This window comes from Bos indicus, chromosome 4 (genome assembly GCF_029378745.1).
Source record: "Bos indicus isolate NIAB-ARS_2022 breed Sahiwal x Tharparkar chromosome 4, NIAB-ARS_B.indTharparkar_mat_pri_1.0, whole genome shotgun sequence".
NCBI classification, from domain to species: Eukaryota; Metazoa; Chordata; class Mammalia; order Artiodactyla; family Bovidae; genus Bos; species Bos indicus.
The window spans coordinates 110,740,372-110,759,777 of NC_091763.1; the positions used below are offsets into that span (position 1 = coordinate 110,740,372).

At 37.9% G+C, this 19,406-nt stretch overlaps 1 protein-coding gene across 1 annotated transcript in view; it reads left to right on the top strand.

Annotated features, from left to right (window-relative positions):
- Nucleotides 1-19,406, top strand: part of CNTNAP2 (contactin associated protein 2) — a 1,639,050-nt gene that overhangs the window by 271,170 nt on the left and 1,348,474 nt on the right. The window lies entirely within an intron of this gene.

Below are 19,406 nucleotides of genomic sequence, written 5' to 3' on the forward strand. Positions count from 1 at the left end.
CCTCCTTGACACCGTTGATCTTTTTGGCCGGATAATTCACTGTTGGACGTGGCAGGAAAGAGGCTGTCCTGCTCATTGTAAATGGAATCTCAAGCAGCATCCCTATATTGTATGTATTCGATGCTAGCTGCACATCTTGCCTCCTCCAGTTTTGACCACAAAAATTGACACCAGACATTAGGAGATGTCTCCTGGGGGGGAGGGGCTAAATTGCTTACCCTCCACCCCCAGCTGAGTTCTGCAAGTACAGATAGTGTTTGTCAGCAACTGTAATTGATTCATTATATTGTTAGTCACTTTGAGATAAGAAAATAGATACATTTTTAGAATCAGTTTAATTTTTCTTCTATATTTTAGTGCCTGCTATGTGCAGAAAGTATATTCTGTATGCTTAAATTTGCTTAGACTTAATATTGATGAAGGTATTAGTCATGGTATTATCCTGAACTTATAGAGATCAATCCCCTATGTATGCAGTACCAATGGGAAACACCACTCTATCACCTTATTGACATCAGTATTGCAAGGGAAAATCACGCGTTGAATTCTCGTATCTTTTATCTGTGCTATTTGTGAAGAATCATGCAAAATTTCTCCTAATTTTCTAAAATACAAACTGTTTTATCTTGATTAATGGTCAGATCATCATTACTTTGTCTTTAATTGCATAGTCTATTCAGCTAGAATAAGTTTGTATTCTATCTTGACTGTTTTTACATTCTTTTTTTAATGTGAATTTAAGTTTGAGATCAAAATAAGATTGACTGGATCCTTTATAACATTTAGGTTGAATGATATTTGTATGACTGTTCCTTGCATTTCACCTTTGCCACTAGACAGTTAAAAATGATAGAAATATTATAGAATAGGCCTTGCTAATAGTCTACAAATTCATATTGTTTTCACACACTCCATTCAGACTTGCAAAACATTGACTTTTAATGTATAGAGTGAAGGCTGATTTTCTCTAAAAGAGAGGAAACAAGTTAAACGAAGCTTTATTCTACTTCTCAACTTCCTTTTCAAATGGCTCTATGACTACTGATTAAGGAAAGAAGAAAGGCCTGGCTTTACATTTTTAATAACACTTCCGTTGACCGCATAATTCCACATAACCCTGTGGATATATGCAGTAATCTGTGTCAAATATTTCCAATCCATATGACATGCCATGCCTCCTCCTCCCTCCCTACCACATAGGCCTGTGCTAAGAAACAAAACTCAGGGAAGGCGATGGCACCCCACTCCACTACTCTTGCCTGGAAAATCCCATGGATGGAGGAGCCTGGTAGGCTGCAGTCCATGGGGTTGCTAAGAGTCAGGCACGACTGAGCGACTTCACTTTCATTTTTCATTTTCATGCATTGGGGAAGGAAATGGCAACCCACTCTAGTATTCTTGCCTAGAGAATCCTGGGGTTGGGGGAGCCTGGTGGGCTGCCATCTATGATGGGGTCACACAGAGTTGGACATGACTGAAGCAACTTAGCAGCAGCAGAAAGAAATGGAATGCAGTTACAAATGAATGCTTTTTGGATTTTGAGAGTTAAATAGCTGTGTCATCTTAATCCTGTTTATTCAGAGATGTACATAGCAGAGCATAAAAGGTAGAAAGAACTATGCTTTATATAGAGGTTCAAGCAGTTTCTTCAGTGGATGATGTCATTACATTGGTTTGGCTGATTTTTTTTTATTGCTATAAATTGAACTGACCGAATCAGAGCTATTTGGATAGTTCCAGGCAGCTTCAACATAGTTCAGATAATTCACTTATTTCATAATAATCTTGACCACAAAATTGATTTCTTTTTTGGTAAAAGGAAATTCAATACCTTTTAGGCGGGTGGAAGTAAAGAATAGGAATGCTACTCATTATGATCTTCTAACCTGTATTATACTGGGGTCGCATTTCAAAATTAAGTATCAATATATCACTTGTATCAATTGTTCTCTTTAGACAGTTGAAAATTATTATTACTTGTATTAAAGTATAGTTGATTTACAATGTTGTATTGCTGCTATACAGCAAACTGATTCAGTAATATATATAAATACATATATATATTTACATATTTTTAAAAAAATTCTTCTCCATTAGGTTTTATCATAGGATATTGAATGTAGTTCCTTGTCATATACAGTAGGACCTTGCTTATTTATCCGTTGTGTCTGTATTGACTTGCATCTCCTAATCCCAAACTCCCAATCCATGCTTCTCCCCCCATCCCTCCCGCCATGTTTACCTTGCAATTAAGGAACAAGAGGGTGACTTGGTTAACTAAACTATCATTCGTTTAGATGAGTTATCACTAGTGCTCATCAGAAATGTATCTGCTAGGAAATATTGGATCTATAAGCTGAGAAACAGCTACTATTTATTAAGTGTTTATGGCCTAGTCCCACTTTGCAAATGAGAGAATTACCAGCATTTCAAAAAGTGTCTTACCCACATATCCCCAACATTGTCAGTCTAAATTGTAATCTTTCCACCAAAGCATGTTATCTCCTAAACAGCTTAAAACCAGAGCATAGAGATCCACAGTGAGGATAGTAATAATAATTACTACTATTATAATTATGTATATGAAAGGATCCAGCATTGACTGCACATTGACAATGTCTGATATTGTGCTCAGTTCTGTATTTAGTCCTCTCCAAAGCCTTTGACTGTGTGGATCACAATAAACTGTGGGAAATTCTGAAAGAGATGGGAATACCAGAGCACCTGACCTGCCTCTTGAGAAACCTATATGCAGGTCAGGAAGCAACAGTTAGAACTGGACATTGAACAACAGACTGGTTCCAAATATGAAAAGGAGTACGTCAAGGCTATATATTGTCACCCTGCTTATTTAACTTCTATGCAGAGTACATCATGAGAAACGCTGGACTGGAAGAAGCGCAAGCTGGAATCAAGATTGCCAGGAGAAATATCAATAACCTCAGATATGCAGAAGACACTACCCTTATGGCAGAAAGTGAAGAGGAACTAAAAAGCCTCTTGATGAAAGTGAAAGTGGAGAGTGAAAAAGTAGGCTTAAAGCTCAACATTCAGAAAACGAAGATCATGGCATCTGGTCCCATCACTTCATGGGAAATAGATGGGGAAACAGTGGAAACAGTGTCAGACTTTATTTTTTGGGGGTACTCCAAAATCACTGCAGATGGTGACTGCAGCCATGAAATTAAAAGACACTTCCTCCTTGGAAGGAAAGTTATGACCAACCTAGATAGCATATTCAAAAGCAGAGACATTACTTTGCCAACAAAGGTCTGTGTAGTCAAGGCTATGGTTTTTCCAGGGTCATGTATAGATGTGAGAGTTGGGCTGTGAAGAAGGCTGAGCGCCTAAGAATTGATGCTTTTGAACTGTGGTGTTGGAGAAGATTCTTGAGAGTCCCTTGGACTGCAGGGAGATCCAACCAGTCCATTCTGAAGGAGATGAGCCCTGGGATTTCTTTGGAAGGAATGATGCTAAAGCTGAAACTCCAGTTCTTTGGCCACCTCATGCGAAGATTTGACTCACTGGAAAAGACTCTGATGGTTGGAGGGATTGGGGACAGGAGGAGAAGGGGACGACAGAGGATGAGATGGATGGATGGCATCACTGACTCGATGGATGTGAGTCTGAGTGAACTCCAGGAGTTGGTGATGGACAGGGAGGCCTGGCGTGCTGCGATTCATGGGGTCGCAAAGAGTCGGACACGACTGAGCGACTGAACTGAACTGAACTGAACCCTTAATACTGCTACAGATTAGAAACTATTATCATCTCCATTTACCAGTGAGAAAACTAGGAACTAAATAAGTTTTTGTTTACTCATTCAACCAGTGAATATAAAAACCAGAATAATGAAGTATTTGTTTATTGATTGCCTATTTCTGAATGCTTCCATAGGAACAACTGGGAAAGAAAAAATAAATTTTCTGTGCCCGAGTAAAGTATAATACACCTAAAATTAAAATGTTTCCTAAAAGTTGTAATTTGAAAGTTGTACTAGAAATAAAACTGGTTGACTATGTTGTATGGTCAGTATAAAAACTATAAAGAATTTTCAAAAACAATAAAAATGGTCATGATATGGGTATTAAAGAAAAGTAGAATATAAAATTGTTTATACAAAATAGCATCTCTTCAACTTACCAGTTGTTTAATACAAAGTAAAAAATGCATCAAAATATTAACCGTATTTATTTCTGGGAGGTGGTGTTGTGGATAACTTTAACTTTTGTTTACATATTTTTCTGCATTACTAATATCCTATAACTCTGTTACTAGCATTCAGAAATTACTATAACCAGAATATGGTTTTCAAATGTAGGCGCAATTTGAATCTCTATTTACACATTCAGGTGTCTTAATATATGAAAGTTCTCATCCCATTATCAACAGTTTTACTTTCAGGCTCCCATCTTGATGTTCTCTGGGGGAATTTACTCTTAGTTGATCTTGTGGCTGTTATGTTTTAGTGTTTTATTCAGTGTCACTGAGCATACACACTTGTCTATCCATGGAGGCTGGCCGTGAGACTGCCCACACCCCAGACACATCCCCTCCTCCCTCGAAGTGTAGTGACCATCGCTTCTCCAGCAGTCCTGGGCACTTGAACCAACTGGGAACCTATTGAATGGTCCACCTAAAAGTCCTTACCCCGAAAAAGCAGCCAGTTACTATACTTGAAGTAAAATGTTGGGTTGGCCAGCCAAAACCTTTGTTCAGGGTTTTAAAACTTGAATGCCCTTTTTGGTCAACTCAATGTAAAGTTAACTGGATAAACTCATTTATTTTGTATTCAGATGCTAATAGTATAATTCAAAAACTTATTTAGGCTATATATAAAATTAATAATACCATGAAAAATGTACCTCAAGGTTATATTTTAAATGACTATGAAAAGCACTATAAATGCCTCTATATTATTATGATTTATATTTTCATAGTTTATGTCTCAATATAGAATGCTTTTATTAGTAACAATTTGAAGAATCAGCATACTGTTTGTAACAAGAAAACAATATAAAAGCATATTCTTGAGATCAGAAAAGGTAAAATGTTACCTTAAACGAAAGGATGCCATTTATCCCACATTGACCTATTGATATTTATCAATTTTCAAATTCAGTACTTTGTTTTCATCAATCTCCAATTCTGCATAGAGACACGGGTGATTTTGTATTTCATCAACATATTTAGCATTCATTTAATATTTTAAAACTTTCATAGCATCACATTTTAGTTTTGGAAACAATATGCACATAATAGGGATTATTTGTGTTAACCATATTTTGAAGGGTAACATTGTTATTTATGAATGCAGTACAATGCAGAAATACAAGGAAAGAAGATGATTCTGTGGGTTTAAATCTAAAATAAACTTGATGTTTATTTAATGAACGATTTGTGATGGTTGCTTAAGATTCCCATTTCTGCCACTTCAAAATGGGAGTAGTCATGCTTATTCCATAGATTTGTCCTGGGGATTAAGTGAGGTAAGTTAAAGGGCTTAACACAATGTCTGGCTTAAGGTAAGCGCTTATAAACATTAGCTGTTATTATTATCATTATTGCTGTTGTTCATGTTTCCTTGCTCTCGTTGATAGGCTTATGTAGGAGCTGTTCATTTACTTCTCATATTCTCAGCTCCAAGATGAATTTTATTATCCAACATCTGTCTTTAACCTCATAAGAAAACATGACTTAAACATTAATTAAGCATCAAAAATGAGGTCTTATAGTGCTCATACAGAATAATAATTGTTTTGGAAAAGGCACTTGCCTTCCTATCAAAATATAATTTCCACTATTTAGAGAAGAGGTCCTCTGAAATGATTGACATTAAGGAAAAGTAGAAAATAGGAGTCAGGGAACCAGAAAATGTTTAGAGTAGCAGGCCTAAAATCTAGCCCCTAAGTTGCATTCTGAGCTCCCTCTCCTATTTTTGAGAGATTGAATCCTTATTTTACCTATTAAATATGTAGAAAGCTTATAAGAAATAACTAGTATGCGAGGATAATCGTGCAACCATAGAGAGGGGGCACAGTTGGTCCGCTTTTTGAACATGGGAATGTTATTGACACTTAGTTAAGGATGAGGCGCCAATAAAAAAAATCTAAGTTCTTTGGAAAAATGAAAAGAACTGTTCCATCTCAGTGGAACTGTGAAGGGTTATTATATTGAGCCCAGTGAGGTAGAGAATGTTCGTGCTTAAGCCACCTTTAAAAATAATGAATTAAATCACACAGGGACCAGGAATGAAAGGCAAAAAAAAAAAAGTAATGATTAACAATGACTTGGCCAAAAGGAATTATAAACAGGCACATTTGAAAAGAATGCATTAAGTTCAGTAAACCAGTGTCATAAATCCACTGTGAGAACTACACATAAAAATCACAGTTTTGATTTCTCAAGATATTTTTATGATCATTTTGACTTAATGGAGTCAGGATGTGTAAGTCGACTAGGAATTATAGTAACTGCTGAAAAAGAAAGATGTAAGGAGGGAAAAAAGAGCTAGAATGAAAAAAGAAGGAAACATTAACATTAATACAAAATGTATGTTTCTTCATAACACTGTTCTCAATCTTCAGCACATATCCTTCAGTGGTTTTAAATATAACAGTTTTGCCTTTTGAAATGACATTTTTGAAGTACTAGAATTAATATTCTTGATATTAAAATGCTGGCTTAAGATGATTGAAGTGACCATCGCCATGCTATTTAATGTGTCACTTTAATTTTTAATTTTGGAGAGTTAGTTAAATGTATTGAGTGAGTATTAGCAAAGAATTATTAAAATTCTGTCAACCAGATTGATATCAGAATTCACACGACAGTCCTATAACATTGTTGTATCCATTATGAAAAAGGAAAAAGCACACACACACACATGGGTATACTGCTATGCAGTTTCTATTCTACTGTAGAAATTCTCCTCCTTATGGGCTGTTCTTAGTCACTCAGTCGTGTCCAACTCTTTGTGACCCCATGGACTGTAGCCCACCAGGCTCCTCCTATAACAAGAGACTATCTGTTGTTGAAAAGGTAGCATGTCAGCTGCTAACTGATCTGGAAGAATTCTCCGACTGACCACGGCATTCTGTATAGATTTGATATTTCCCTGTGCTTGGTGCAGCCTCTTCACAGAAGGTGAGGGGTGTGTGGCTTCTCTTGAATGTACCCTCTGCCTCCTTTCTCTCCTCTTCTACTTTCTGGCTCATCTCCAATCCACTGTGCTTACAGTATACTTTTCCATAAATGTTATGGAACAAGCAGTGTATCATAGGGGAGTTTATTAAATGCCAAAATATCGTCATATAAAGAGGAGTGAGGAAGAAAGGCTTATAGTGAATGGGGACTATTCTCCCCATCCTCAAAATATCTATAACAAGTCCTGAATTAGAAACTGTTAAGATCTTCACAGTTGACCGACTTGTTTTCATCTAGAAAACCAAATATTTTAATGACCACAAGTCTTTATGTTCCGCATCAACTTTGCATAATTTCCAGAGCTTAGATTTTTTTAATCTGCCCAAGTTGGGGAAAAAAAAAAATCTGGACCCTTGAATGTCTCTGTAATCAAGTAAATCTGTCCTGTATAATTTACTTTCTGATTTCTGCTTTCTATAGAAAAACTTGTAGATGAGATTGAATTTAAAGGCAGAAAAGGAAAGGAAACCTGCTGTCACATAGAGTCTTGCCCAAATTCCTGCTGCTCTCTTACTGGCTCTTAAAACTTGGACAAGTCATCCTTTGTTTCTAGAATCAATTTTCTTTTTGTAAGGTGAATATGGAAATATTTATTAATATGCTAAGTAGTAGTTTGAGAGTTTAATAGAAAATGTCTTATACATAGTCATTTAAAATAAATGATAGCCATTTAAATCTTGACTTAGAGAACATTTTGTGTTCTCAGTTAAGAAATATACTGGTTCAGGATGAGACTAAATTGAAGACTAATTTGTGATCTACGTATAAACCTGTTAGTTCCAACTGTTAAGGAATTCTGAGAATGTGTAAATCTTATGTGCATTTTCATGTGATCTTGTCCAGCTCTTCCTCAGACACCAGGTAAGTGAAATTCAGAGTGGCTGCAATTTATCGATTGCAGGCTACCTGGTTGGTGGCAGTTACAGAATTGAACCTGCAAGTTTGTCCTGTGGAAAAATTTCCCCCACTTACATCATGTGTTTATTTTGTCCCCTTATCATATAATTTCATGAAGAGTTTATTAGGCTTCCTTAGTAGGTTCTTCAAGTATAGTATCAATTTCTCGAAGGTATGAACCACTTATCAACAGCATTCCCATCTTCAGCAACCCAAAATATACTTCTCATCAAGCTGGTACTCATTATCAAGTGGATTTTTTTTTAAGACGGAAATGGTTAGAACTATAGTTATGATTTGACGAGAGTTTTGTGGATATTAAAGTCAGGGGTCTTCAGGAAAATGGAGAAGATGATTATAATTTTGACTCCTCATTTTTTGTATGTATAGACTTTTTTGAATTTTAAAGCAAAATTAAAGGGGGAGAAGTTGTTTTGTAAGGGAGCTTAGTCAAGGTAACTCAGAAGTCTGAGAGCAAAAACTTGACATCTGTAGCTGGCGCTTGATGTACAAATACTCTAAGGAAGCAAAGGTCACGTTGACCTATTATTATTCAAGTATAAGCCCGAAAAAAGTCGTCTTTTCAATGATCCATAACAGTTCTTTAAACGGAACTGAACATGTCTGTTGACTGTATTTTTTAGCAAATTGTTGTTGCCAGTTCTAAGATGCTACATGTACCTTTCCTACCAGCACAGCTAAGAGGTTAAAATCTCACCTCTGTTTGCCAAAATCGAAGTAAGACTAATCCAGGCGACAGCTCAGGTTGTTGCCACTCATTGCTTATCATGAGCTAAAGTCACCAAATATGTAGGCTTCCCTTATTTTAAAACTGAACCATGTCACGTTGAAATTATTTTTGCCTTGCAGATGTTATCTGTAACAATTTCTGACCTATTAGATTATACAAATTTTATTTCAACAGTATAGGAAAATACTGGGTTTCCCAAAATTCTTGCTGTGATCGGTCCCAATTAAAGACCAGTGGGTGCATAAGTTCCTCCAGACTAACTATTTTACTGAGAAACTGAAATTAAGTAGAATGCAAACCTCTTAATAGTAGAATAGTCTTGATGAAAAATATTGCTATAAATAATTAAGTAGTTTCAGTCTTCCTAATATCAACCATGGTGAGTACTTCTTTCTTATTTAGAAGACCACGTTAGACCAAATCCACCAGAAGCCAAGAACTATATATTACTATCAGAAAGAAAGGTATTTCATCAGAATTATCTTTTTATTACTGTGCCACAATATTTATAATGAAAGAGGGACAATCCAAAAACCAGTTTGCCCTACACAATTCAGGTGTCTGCATAAAATAGATATTCCAAACTCTCTTTAGAATACAAGTCTTAAGTACAATAGGAAATGTATCACTGTGGGAAAATTACTTAGTCTTTGAAATTCAGGTTCTTCATCCTTAAAGATGGGAAAAAAAAAAAGATTTCTCATTGGTAAAAAAGGAATGATTGAAATAAGCATTATTTTATTGTATTACCTTTTATGTAGCAGCCTAAAGTAACAAACATTTATTTTTCAAGCTTCGAGGTTTAATTGACAAATAAAAATTATATATAAATTTAAGGTGTACAACTTGATGTTTCGATATAAATATATATACATTTTGAAATGATCACCACAAGCTAATTAGCATATATTTTAGATAAGTTTTGAAGTCTTCCCAGCTCAGTGCCAAGCTTATCTAGTGCTCTGGATATATTTTATATTTCTTTACCCTTTTCATTTCCTATTCTGCTTAAAAAGTGAGCACAAATGCAGCAGCTTAAAGCTCTACACATCTGCTGTGTCGTTGTTCAGCAGATCAAGTATCTGCTGCTCCTGCTGCTGCTGCTGCTAAGTCGCTTCAGTCGTGTCCGACTCTGTGCAACTCCACAGACGACAGCCCACCAGGCTCCCCCGTCCCTGGGATTCTCCAGGCAAGAACACTGGAGTGGGTTGCCATTTCCTTCTCCAATGTGTGAAAGTGAAGTTGCTCAGTCGTGTCCGACTCTGTGCGACCCCATGGACTGCAGCCTACCAGGCTCCTCCTCCGTCCATGGGATTTTCCAGGCAAGAGTACTGGAGTGGGGTGCCATTGCCTTCTCCAGATGAAGTATCTGAGTATAGCTACACTGGGTTCTCTGCTTGGGATGTCACAGCACTACAGTAAAGGAGTCAACCTAGACTGTGGGCTCAGCTGAGACTGAGGGCCCTCTTCCAAGCTCGAGCCCTGTTGGGAGAAGTCATTTCATTGCAGCTGTAGAACTTTCGGTGTCCTGCTTCTTCAGGGACAGCGGAAGAGAGAGACCCTTTTGCCTCACCTCTCATCTCCAGACTCCCTTTTAACTTAAAGGCCTCACCTGCTCAGATCAGGCTCACTCAGGAGGGCCCCCTCTTGAGTAACACAAAATCGACCAATTAGGGATCTTGGTGGCCAGTTTTTTGCTCAGTTCAGCTGTATTCCCCTGTTGTTCCATCAAGCACTAATATTGGTGTTGCTGAGGTTTTTATAGATGTGATTAACCTCCCTATTAACTCACTGTAAGGGAAGGATATTGTCTAGAATAATCTGAGTGGTCTTGACCTAATCAGTTGCAAGACCTCAGAGCATAACTGAGGTGTTTCTGGGGGAAAAGAGGGATTCTACTTGTGGACAGGGCTTCAGGGTGTCTAACCTTCTATCCTTCCTGATGGCTTGTCCTATGGATGTTACACTTTCTTAGCCAGAAGCCTTATTACCTAAGACAGTTCCTTGAACTGAGTCTCTTAATTCCTGTATATCTTCCTGGTGTGTTTCCTCTAGAGGCTCCCTCACTGACACAGAACCTTACTTCCCTCTCTGGAATCCCCTCTCTCTGTTGTATAATATCATGCTACCAGAAGTAACCAGAAGCATGCCACCATCACATTCATGGATCCTGCTCACACTCAAGAGAGAGGATTATAATCATTCACACCTGACACAGTGAATTTTGGGATCATGTCAGAACTCTGTCATCCACAGATTCTCTATTTAGTTTTCTTTTTGTCCACCACTGAATTCTCTTCAATGAGGAACAAGCAGTAGGACTTCCTCAGTGGGGAAAGAGATCACAAAAATAATGTGATTATAGTCATGCAGTATGGGTGGCGATGATCAAAAAAGATGTTGCATCCATGTTGATATTTATTGATCCAGCCCAGAACTCTTTAGTTGTAAAAATAAAAGTTGTTTGCTTACTCTCATTCTCTGTTCTCTATGATATTTAAAGCAAGGCTATCCAGTAAAGCTTTCTGTGATGGAGGAAATAGTCTATATTTGCACCATCCCACACAAGAGCCACCAGCCATATGTAGCTATGGAGAACTTAAATGTTACGAGTATGCCTGAAAACTGAGTTTTAAATTTTATTTAATTGTAACTAATTTAAATCTAAGCCACCGTAACCACATGTAGGCAGCGGCTGCAGTGTTAGAACAGCTCTAGAGGAATAACCTATTGTCACAGCTGGGCTTCTGTACTTGAATAGAATTTGTGTCTTACTGTTGTGTAAAAATTGTATAAATCTTAATTATATTGAACTGGTTCATAGTATTTTTCAGGTCTAATATATCCTTCTATTTCTCTATATATTCATTCTATTAATTTTTGAGGGTTTGATACTAAAACTCCAACTAAAAATCTTAATTTATCTTCTTAAAAAATAATTGTAATATACAGTGTAGCTGTATGTAATCTTGTTCTGTATTTTCCAAGTCTCCTGTAAATGTGTTATCGTACTTTCATAATTTAAAAAATTAAAATAAAAAACTATGTATAAAAAAAAAAAGAAACCTAGACAATTTTGTTTTCAGTAAGAGCTGTGATGTGTCTGCATTTTCAGCATTTGTTTTATTAACGTGAACTCAATCAACAGATTACCTGAAAAACCTCCATCTAACCTGAAATGAAAAGGACTGGTTCAGTACTATGCTCTTTGCATATGACAGTTCCACGTGCTTTATTTTTTTTTTTTGCTTTAAGGAAAATATGCTTTGCCTGTTTGCAACCAGAGATGGAAATTAAGTATATGACAGGCTCTTTTCCCATGGGAATTACAGTCTTTTGAGGAGGACTAGATGCATCTGAAACAATCAAATAAAATGGAAATAGGCATAAATACAGAAGCAGAAAAAGCACGCTGTGATTGGGGAACTGACATCTCTAGTGCCAGGTGATTCAGCCTCTCAGTTCTGTTTTTTATATGCGTGTGTGCTGCTAAGTCACTTCAGTCATGTCTGACTCTTTGAGACTCCAAGGACTGTAGCCCGCCAGGCTCCTCTGTCCATGGGATTCTCCAGGCAAGAATACCAGAGTGGGTTGTCATGCCCTCCTCCAGGGGATCTTCCCAACCCAGAGATCAAACCTGCGTCTCTTGAGTCTCCTGCATTGGCAGGTGGGTTCTTTAGCACTAGCACCACAGTCGGTCTTAAGGTTCCAAGGCCCTGAGCCATGTTGTAATATTAACCACACCTGTCAGTCGCTCACTATTTGGCGAATTCTGAGATTCCCAGTTGGGTGTCTAGACACACACTGGGCCCTCAAGAGCTTGAAAAACTGCTAGACCAGCTGGTCTTATACGGAGATCACCCAAATGCTAGGATGGTTAGACTTTCATTTCTACAAAGCTTATCTTTGCTTCTCCTCTAAGGCGAACCTTCAAGGAATTTAAAGGGCTTTACATTTGGCATGAAAGTGAGAGTCGTATAGTCTTGCCAAGAGGGTGCAATATGAGAATGCAAGGGCAGAGAAGGGTGAATCAGGCTCTGTGCTTTCATTCTCTCCCTAGAGCCAGGGATACAGATCAGGCCACTTTAAGTAGCCTGTACCGATGTCCCTTGAATACACTTAAATTGGGGAGCTGACAGGTATAAGGAATTGTGAGAGAAGAATTCTTATTTCGGAAGGACTTATGTCAGAACACAAGAATATAAAAGTAAATAACGATACCTCTGTTTTTAAAAGAAACTTAGCCAAAGGATGTCTATTCCTCTGTTTGTGAGTGTGTGACCGTATTCCCTTATGCCCAGGCCATGGTGTGTGGTTCAACCCCCTCTTCTTCCAGAGTCTCGCTGTATCTCCCCACATGGTGTCCTATCTCTGGGATGCTTGGTCTTCCTTCTCCAGCTGTTCCACCAGAGCCACATTCCTTTCATTTTTCCATGTAAAACAATTCAACCTAGTCTTAAAAAAAGTCATAATGATGACCTTATTTCTTTGTTTTTGGCCTCACTGGGTTTTTTTTTTTTTTTTTCCAGTTTTCAAAATCTCTTTAATGTTTGACAATAGAAAACAACTAAATTTTCATCCTCTGGCTCAGTATTTGATGTCTGTTTAATTGAATGATGATAAGTTGCTTTGGTCCAAGCTTGTAAAAATTATCTGGTCTCACAAAGATATATAGTCGGTAAGGTGTGGAATATTTTCATGGGCCATTCAGACAGTGATGATTTTCTTGTTGCTGCACATCTTTCCTCTAGTGGTGAGTGAGGGCTGCTCTCCAGGTGTGGTTGCAGGCCTCTCCTTGTGACGGCTTCTCTTGCTGCACAGCGTGGACTCTAGAGCACGTGAACCTCAGGAGTTGTGGTTCCCGGGCTCCAGAGCGCAGGCTCAGTAGTTGTGGTTTAATTGCTCCAAGGCATGTAGGATCTTCCCAGGTCAGAGCTCGCTGGAAACCATGTCTTCTGCATTGGCAGGCAGATTCTTTACCACTGAGCCACTAGGGAACCCCAGTCTAGTCTTCTTACTGGGGCCTACCGTTTTCATCTGCAAATGGCCCAGCAATGTGTTTAGTTATGTTTTTTCCATGAAAGATATTTTCCAGCAGTATGTTGAAATGGTAGATTTTCACCTTTCTAGCAAATTCATTCTAACAAGTACAAAGCAGATTATCCTGAAAAAATAGATGTATACCTTCCTGCATGGACATGAGTTTGAGCAAGCTCCGGGAGTTGGTGATGGACGGGGAAGCCTGGCGTGCTGCAGTCTGTGGGGTCAGCAGGAGTCCGACACAACTTAACTGACCTTCCTGCAACCACGCTCTGTGGGGAAAACAGCTGGGCTCCGCTGTGCATCATTCAACCAGCAGGGGGCGCATCCCTCCGTTGTGCCATTCATATTGTGCTTTAATTACCTCCCTGCAGGAGTGCACCCCCCCAACATGTAATTAGCTCTGGATGGCAGAAAATATTTCATATCAATTTGTGTAACTCTAGGCCCTAGTATGCTGCCTGGCACCTAATTACAACAATCAATAAATACTTAATAAGGCCATCATTCATTTAACAAATATCTGCTGTCCATATACAGGAAAGTAACACTTAAGCTGAGATCTGAAAAATGAGTAAGAATGGGACATTTTTTTTTTTAAAGGGGGACATAGGTGGTTAGGACTGAGATAGAATAAATAAGCTTGTCAGTTGATGAATGACTGAAGAATCTTGGAACAAGCAATAGTAAACAGAGGATTAAAATTTTGTGTTTTGGGTCATTCTTAGGGGTTCTAGCCATTTGTATCAATAACTTTTGTTTGGTCATAGTAGTACTCATGTATTCAATAAAAAGTGCTTGAACTCACCATGTGCTAGGGATGATATGCCTATTGCATTTTAGAAAGGAGGAAAACCAGTCTCTTCCTTCATGGGGAAGACTGACATGGAAGAAATACACAATGGAGGTGGCATTACAGCTGTGCTTTCCCCAAAAAGCAGTGGGGCTCTGAGGGTAATATGCTGATGGAGACGTGACTTCACTGGGAAGCAAAGGGAACACTTCTGTTAGGAAGTGGTGGTTGGGTTGAGCTTTGTTCCAGGTAGATAAAAGAGCAAATTCAAAATCCCACAGGCAGAAAGAGAAGACTGGTGTGCCCGCAGCACAGAAATTAAAGGGTGCCTTGATATGAAATAAGGCTGGAGAGTTGGGGGAATCTGACAGCTGATTGGATAAGCCAGGTTATTGATTTTTTCGTTTATTACAACCCAAAGGGATGGCACTGAATTATCTCAGACAAAAGTGTGTGTGTATCAGGAGTGATGGTTATGGTGGGTCTGTATCTGTTTTGTGGAAGCCTTGCCCTGGCTGCAGTGTGGAGGGCAAGTCTCAGAGCAGCAACAGAAGACTTGAGGCTACAAGTCAGCTGTGGCTTTAGTTCAGGTGAGAGATGATAGTCCGAACTGGGATGTTGGTAGCAGGGTAGGAGTAAGTAAAAGGATTTAAGAAATACTAGAAGATAACAATGATGGGATGTGATGATGGATTCAATATGGACTTTGGTGGAACAGAACTCTTGAGAATGACTCTCGCATGTCTGTCTGGCCTTACCAGCTATTGGGCAATGCCTTACCCAGAAGTACAACTTCTGTGTAGAGAATCTGCAGGAAGTATCATGAGTTTGAGTTTTTAAATGCTAAATCTGAAATGTGCTTTCAACATCCACAATCTAGTGAACAACTCACTAATAAAGGATTCATGAACTCAGTGGCAATAGGGATGGAGAAAAACTTGTGGTTTAACAATGGATAGAAGTAATTGAAGCCATATTTGGGTGAAATCGCTTTTTGTTGTCGTTCAGTTGTGAAGTTGTTTCCGACGCTTTGAGACCCCATGAACTTTGCAAAGAGTAGAACCTCCAAGATGGATCCTTGAGAACCCCCAAATCTAATGGTTGAACAATGGAACACATAGCTACAAGGGAGGCAGAGAATGAACAGTGTCAGGGGAAATCCATACATAATGTGACAAGCAAATATCCCAGGAAGATGGGACATGCGGTTTGGTGGTGAATGCCGCTAAGAGACTATTCAAGATGAGGATTTAAAAAATTGTCCATTAGATTAGTAAAATGGAACTTGGTGGTGACCTTAGCATGTATTATTTATGAAAGTCATGGGAATAAAACATCAGAATGGCATAATTTAAGAAGTATATGACAGCTTCAGAGGCTGAGTCAGGAAACACAGGGTGACAATCCCGAGTTAAACATGGATCATAGGATAAGGTGAGCATTAGGCAGCTCGTTTGTTCCCCTGGACAATTTTGCTTTTGAAATCACAGTTGTGAATTAAGCTTTCATTGTTTCTTAGTTTATGATGATTTAGTAGCTATTCCATTCTAAAATTTGCTTCATTCTAGTCCCCCTGAAGAACCTGAAATAGAATCCAGAATTTTCAGTTGAATCCTGCTTCAAACCAGCCTGTTTCCCTGAAAATCATTCTGTGCCTATGATGTTTCTCAAGACCTGCATCTGCTCTTTCACTTAACATTGGCCTGGTATTCTTGAATGGTGCACTTGGTTGAGCGAAGGGATGTATTTAAATACGAAAATAATAACGTTCCCCTTCCCCTTTATAGATAATGTGTATCATTTGACTACAAATAATATTTGTTCGTTTCCTCCTGACTGCATATGGCACCTGTACCAACCCATCAGTTTATTTTCCTCTTCCTTATCTTCGTTGAGTGTTTTCCCCTACCTTTTCTATTTATAAAGTTGGCCAATTGACATTAAAAAAAATAGCAACAGTAGTCAGATGCACTGATTGGCGTTTCTTCATGTTCATGATTTAACAGCCCCATCAGATGTAGAAAATTAGCTTTTTTATCTTTCCTTCCCTCCAACTACCTTCCTTGTATGGTTACTTTTATAAATAGAATTATATGAAAAGAATTGTGCCAGTGAAACAAGATAGATCAAATTGCAAATCAAATTAAAAAATGTTCTTTATAACGATAGTGCTATGGTACCTTAAAATTGCATCATAGATTGGGGAGTTGGTATCTTGTTTTTTGCGAATATATTTTTATTGAATCTGAGTTTAGAGTCAATTCTTAGAGCTGTAAGTGTGATATTTCAAAGCTTGAACTGTTCTAATAGCTGTATTTCACACATCTAAAGATGTTTTGCTCCTCCTGAAGTGTGTTTCTCTTGTATCTGAAGGCACTGCATTTGCAACTCAGCTATTTGGGGTCTGACCTTGTGGATGTGCATTAAACTGAGATCAAGATGTGAACTTCTTGTCCATTTTGAGAGGTTGTCACATATCCTAACTTCACACAGTAGTGTTATAGTCTCTGTTGAATATAGGCAAGTCTTAAATGGTCCTTCACAGCTATGAAACCTCAGAGTTGACTTCAGTGGAACTAGGAATGAGTGGGGGTTTAAGAATCCACTCATAAATCTTATGTTAATGCTAAATACTCCCTTTATATAAATTGATATGTATTTTGTGCAAGAAAACAGTATTTGATTGCACATTTGGCTGAAACTACCAGGTGAGGGATGTGCTGATTTCACCTAAGGCCTGGGTTCTCCTAACTGCCACATTGCTTCTGTTCCTTTTACTTTTATATATGCATTTACCTCAGACTTTAAAAGTTTCCATGACAGGTGGTAGCATGAAGTGCAGACTAGATTATAATACATTTCACCCCCCAGCTCTATCAAGCATAAAAGCTTTTATCACTAAGAATTCTGGTATGTTTTTGACTTTTTTGGGTAAGGTGGTAGGAATTAGTAAGATCATGGCATCAACCATTCCATTGTAACAATAATAGGAAATGAGTGTATGAAATTTTAACATGATCTTGCTAACTGAATACACTTCTAAGTGAATGAGCGGCAACTTTGAATTTTGAATCTGCTGCTGATAGGGGAAGTTCGTGATTTTTCATAATTAAAAAAAATTTAAATCAATTACAGACTTCTGGAAGTCCCTTCTCCCTGTCAATGCATGTTTCATTCATATTACGAGGATGTCAATGGATAATGTACAATACTTAGGCTGTTTATATTTTCTACTTTAAGAGAAGTTCTGGCTTTGCTCCAAAAAAACTGCAAGGACTGTAATTTAAGAAAACACACAAAAAATATCACTGTCAAGGTCAAATTAACTATTGTAGTTTCTTAAATAGCTACTTCTTTTCTAATAGCAAATTCTGCAATGTTTGTAGCAAGAATCCATCACTTGGTGAATAAGCACCATCTTATTAGTTTCTTGACTTTGTTTAAAGCACAACTATGCCTCTTTCTTCCAATTGTACTTCTGGCCTTAGATATTTTGTTACTTAGAAAACAATTTTTTTCATTCAGCTTCTTAAAACTACTTCCAATTTGAGAAAACAGTATTTACTAAAATTTTTTCATGGTTTTCTAATTTAGTCCTATTGTTTATATAGTTCATATTATAATCATTTTTGTTTTTTAGTGAAGTGACCTACTTGTTTTAAAAGGTTAACTTTTAAAACTCCTTTGTTTCCTTATAAAAGTAATCTTGCGTTTGTATCTTTAGCTGCCTTATAACAGGTGGCTTAATTCCTTTCCCTGTGATATTTGAAGAAAGGGAATGCACTTGTGATTAACTCTACATGCATTATTTTTTTTCCTATTTGCACATTTTATTTAGTGAAAAGAAAAAGATGGGCTTATGATTATTTTCCCCTAACTTAGGAAAGGGAAAGCCTCATAGCAACAGTGGTGGTGGGCAAATACCCATGTTCTCTGAAACTTAATCTGATAGCAAAACATTTTCTGACTCTCCCTCTAATCTTTTCTGCCATTACTGTCAGTAGAGACATATCAAACTCATCTACATGTGTAGTTTGCATTTTGGATATAGAGATAGACACCTATGTTGTGGCTGAGTGGAAAAATTGTTGGAAGCATACAAGTTTCAAAGCCCAGGCCTGCCATTGTGTAGCTGCCTTGGGCAAGTTACTTAACTTCTTTGTCACTTAATTTTCTCACCTGTGAAATGGGAATAATGATTAATAGTTCCTATATTGTTGGGTTATTATGAGGATGAAAGAAATTAACATTTATAAAAGATTCTGGAACATAAACCAAGTACTATACTATGTAAATATAAAATATATACAATTGGAATGTGACTATAATTTAGACAGGCTTTGGATGTGAGACTTTGACCATAAAAAAGGCCAAGCGCAGAAGAATTGATGCTTTTGGAGAAGACCCTTAAAGGCCCCTTGGACAGCAAAGAGATCCAGCCAGTCAATCCTACAGGAAATCAATCCTGAATATTCATTGAAAGGACTGATGCTGAAGCTGAAACTCCAATACTTTGGCCACCTGATGTGAAGAGCTGACTCATTGGAAAAGACCCTGATGCTGAGAGGAACTGAAGGCAGGAGGAGAAGGGGATGGCAGAGGACAGGATAGTTGGATAGCATCGCCAGCTCAATGGGTTTGAGTTTGAACAAGCTCTGGGAAATGGTGAAGGACGGGGAAGCCTGCTGCACTGCAGGCCATGGGTTGCCAAGAGTCGGA